Source organism: Chenopodium quinoa, unplaced genomic scaffold, assembly GCF_001683475.1.
Source record: "Chenopodium quinoa cultivar QQ74 unplaced genomic scaffold, ASM168347v1, whole genome shotgun sequence".
NCBI classification, from domain to species: Eukaryota; Viridiplantae; Streptophyta; class Magnoliopsida; order Caryophyllales; family Amaranthaceae; genus Chenopodium; species Chenopodium quinoa.
In genome coordinates this window covers 126,409-131,179 of record NW_018745419.1, presented here as the reverse complement: position 1 = coordinate 131,179, position 4,771 = coordinate 126,409, and the positions used below count along the sequence as shown (strand labels likewise).

General features: G+C 33.0%; 1 pseudogene; it reads left to right on the top strand.

The window, feature by feature from the left end:
- LOC110713497 lies at window positions 1-4,274 on the top strand (annotated as a pseudogene).
- Window positions 4,275-4,771: the final 497 nt, after the last annotated feature.

Below are 4,771 nucleotides of genomic sequence, written 5' to 3'. Positions count from 1 at the left end.
ACAATCAAATCATTGCAATGGACGAAGTGCATGAGTCCATGATTACAGGTTTTGCCTTAAAAATCACTAATTACTTTTTTATTTTTTTTTTTTATTTTATATTTGGCTTTAACTTAAGTGAGCACTCATAAATTAAACTACACAGGGTCTTTTTCAGAAAATGCGGAGAGTGATAATAATGTGGAGGAGGATATTGATGATATTTCGATGCATACAACAGGTTTCTTCTTAATTTACAATGAAGCACATTCACAAGCATCTATTCATACACAACATTATAATATTTTTGTCATCATAGTTGCAAATTAATTATTTATATTCATGTTAGGAGAATATTGGGATATTGGAGATCCAATATGGACACGCACATCTTGTGGTGCAAGGATGTGGTATGAAGAGAGAGTTCGAAAAAATAGAAGATCATCTCAACCGAAATTTTCATTTTGTTGTATGCGTGGGAAAGTAAAACTACCTTTATTGAAAGATCCTCCTCTAATTCTTAAAAGGTTTCTTGAAAATAAGGATGCTAAAAGTAGACGCTTTATTAAAAATATCCGCCTCTTCAACATGATGTCCTCTTTCATATCAATGGGTGGAAAGGTCGATTATTCTATCAATAACGGTCGTGGGCCATATGTGTTTAGTTTACTTGGACAAAACTACCATAGGATTGGAAGTTTACTTCCGAACCCAGGGTCATCTCCAAAGTTTTCACAACTTTACATACATGATACTGATAATGAAGTTTCGAACGGAATCTCTTCAGTCAGGTTAGTTTGATAAAATATTTTTAACCATGAGAATATCTTACAAATAAGAAATTTTGGTCCCTTTTCATTACTATATATACCCTAATTTTTTCTTTTATTTATGTTTCAAATACATGTGTAATTGATATAATTAAATTTCGCGAGATAACTTAGATGCATATGGTGCTGATATTGTTGAGGATTTAAAGAAAATGCTAGATGAGCATAACCCTCTAACTCAGTCATTTCGGATGGCAAGAGATCGATTTGATTCAAATGAGTGTGAAAATATCAAGCTAAAGCTGATTGGAAGAAGGGGTACAGATGGAAGGACATACAATCTTCCAACTGCTTCAGAGGTGGCTGCACTCATTATTGGTGATATATGCAGCTCCCATGATGAGAGAGACATTGTTCTTGAAACACAAAGTGGATCACTGCGCCGCATAATGAGATACATCCTGCTTATCTTGCACTTCAATACCCATTATTATTTCCATATGGAGAAGATGGCTATAGAGTTGATATTTCATTGGGAGATACAACTGAAGGAACTTCATCAAGAAAAAGGACAAGATTGAGTATGAGAGAGTTCTTTGCTTTTCGAATTCAAGAGAGACAAAATGAAGCTGCAACAATACTACTTGCAAGAAAGTTGTTCCAGCAATTTGTAGTGGATTCTTACACTATGATAGAAGCACAGAGATTATCTTACATTCGAGCTAATAAAAAAAACTTAAGATCTTAAACATACAAAAATTTAGCTAAGCTGTTCAGGAAGGGAATACCAACCCTTCCTCCATGGGAAAGAGGGTATTTTTACCATCTTCATTCACAAGTAGGGCTAGATGCTTGGATCAAAACTATCGAGAAGCAATGGCTCTTTGCAAGTCTTATGGCTACCCTGATTTATTTATAACATTCACTTGCAATCCTAAATGGCCAGAGATCACTAGATTTGTGACAGAAAGGGGTTTACAACCTGAAGATAGACCTGACATCCTTTGTAGGATATTCAAAATCAAATTAGATCAACTAATTAAAGACTTGCAAGATAAACAAATATTTGGTCGTGTCCAAGCAGGTTTGGCTCTACACTTATATTTTCTTTTTATTTTGACGATTTTTTTTACTTTAATTCTTTTAGGAATTATACCATAAAATATGTTCAATTATTATTAAAGTAATATTGCAATATTCATTATAACTTTTGTTTGCAGTTGTTTATACTGTGGAGTTTCAAAAGCACGGGCTTCCTCATGCTCACATATTGTTATTCATGCATCGTGATGACAAATTCCCAAATCCAGTGGATATTGATAAGATCATATCAGCAGAGATTCCTAACAAAGAAGAGTTTCCTTAATTGTATGAAGCTGTTAAGTCTTTGATGATACATGGTCCTTGTGGAGCCCTAAATATGAACTCACCATGTATGAAGGACAAAATATGTTCAAAAAAATTTCCCAAAGAATTCCAAGAGAATCTTCTGTAAATAGGATAACCTTCATCGTCAACACTTGTTCTCTCTTGGAATTTTTTGGGAAATTTTTTTGAACATATTTTTTTTTTGGGAAATTTCATGGTGAGAAACAAATTTTGTTTCTCACATGGCATTTTCGTAAATAAATCAACAACTTTATTCAATTGTGGAGCCTACAATAATGAAAAAGTTGTTGATTTATTCACAAAAATGCCATTATGAGAAACAAATTTGTTTCTCACCATGAGAAACAGGGAATTTCCCATATTCTGTTGTCTAGCTTAACTAATGAGCAAAAAGAGGTGTATGGAAAAATAATGAGTGTTGTATCAATTGGTGAAGGAGGTGTTTTTTTTTTCTTCATATATGGCCATGGACGAATAGGAAAGACATTTATTTGGAGAACTTTATCGGCTGCTATCCATTCTAAAGGTGATATTGTGTTAACAGTTGCCTCCAGTGGGATAACATCTCTTCTTCTTATTGGAGGGCGAACTGCACATTCAAGGTTTTCAATCCCTATTAATGTGAACGAAAAATCGACTTGCAACATACGACCAGGTACAAACTTAGCTCAACTAATAAGTAGGTACCTTAAGATGGCAGGTTATAATAATCATGAATAAATTAGTATTATTATTGTCAATTTGGATTTCATTGGTCATTGATTTGTGTTTAATATCAATTGATTTAAGTATCATAGTTGTTGTGATACTTTAGAAAAATACAAAATTTTTAAGATTCAAGTTTTTTTTTTTTTTTTTTTTTTTTTTTTTTTTTTTTCCACTTTTGAACAGAATGAAACACAATTTGAGCTATTGTATATTTGTATTATATACTCTTAGTGGAATTACAGTATTATTTCTCATTATATGATTTACAGGTACAAATTTAGCTCAACTTATAAGTAGGGCTAAGCTCATTATTTGGGATGAAGCACCCATGATTCACAAGTTCTGCTTTGAGGCTTTAGATAGAAGTTTAAGGGATATCCTAAGAACTTCTAATCCAAGAAACTTAGAGCGGCCATTTGGTGGAAAGGTTATTGTGTTTGGAGGTGACTTTCGACAAATATTACCTGTCATTCCAAAGGGAACTAGACAAGATATTGTTTCATCCACAATAAACTCTTCTTATTTGTGGAATTTCTGTAAAGTGCTAAGATTGACCAAAAACATGCGACTTCAAGCTAATCTTGATTCAGATTTGAGGGAGTTAAAGGTGTTTTCAGAATGGATATTAAAAATTGGTGATGGGAGCATTGAAGATCCAAATGACGGGGAAGTAATTATTAAAATACCAGATGACATCCTTATTAAAGATACAAGTGATCCTATGGCTTCGCTAATAGAATGTACATATCCTTCTATACTACAAAACCTTAGTAACCCTGTCTATTTTCAAGAGAGGGCAATTCTTACTCCAACCCCTGAAGTGGTAGAGATAGTGAATGAATACTTACTAACAAAGGTAGAAGGAGAAGAAAAAGTATACCAAAGTTCCGACACCATCTCCAATCCAGGGAGTCATGATGATTTGTATTCTCCGGATTTTTTAAATAGCATTAGATGCTCTGGATTACCAAATCACAAGTTAAAGCTAAAGGTAGGTGTCCCAGTAATGTTAATAAGAAACATTAACCAACCTGAGGGCTTGTGCAATGGTACTAGATTACAGGTAATTCGGTTGGGCAATCATGTAATTGAGGCGAAAATCATCACTGGAAGCAATATTGGGCATAAAGTATTCATACCTTGCATGGTTTTAAGCCCATCAGATAACCAATTTCCTTTCAAGATGCAAAGAAGGCAGTTTCCATTAGCTCTTTGTTTTGTAATGACGATAAATGAGAGTCAAGGTCAATCCCTTTCACATGTTGGACTATATTTACCAAGACTCGTGTTTAGTCACGGTCAATTATACATTGCAATTTCAAGGGTGAAATCAAAAAAGAATTGAAAATTCTTATTTGTGACGAGGAAGGTCAGATCGATTGTACTACTACTAATGTAGTATACAAGGAGGTATTCCAAAATTTGTGACAAGGTATTACCGTAAACTATCTAATATTTTCGTAGAAGAAATTAAAAGATTTGTCATTTTTAAATACACATTTTGATGATTTCTACACTAATGTGTTTGATATTATTTGTGATTTTTTGCTACAGACATTGCACACATTCCATCACACATTGCATTAAGCAAGAAGGGGTTGTTGACCTTCCCAAAAGAAGGTAAATCAAGAGTTATAAGCTTATGATAGAACCAACTATTGAATTAGAATTAATAATACAAATATGCTCAATTGCTATATATAATCGTTTAGCATAAACAATGTAAAAAAAATTGATACTCATATCATTAAAAAGTAATCCTTATCAAACTAAGACTATACTTTGAGGAAGATACATATATAGTATAAAATAAAGCAGATGTCGATGCTTATTAATTAGCTAATATCAAGATTACTCTTATCAAACTCTAACACATGATCCAAAATTGCAATTACCATTTTTTTAGGAGTGAATTAAAGTACACA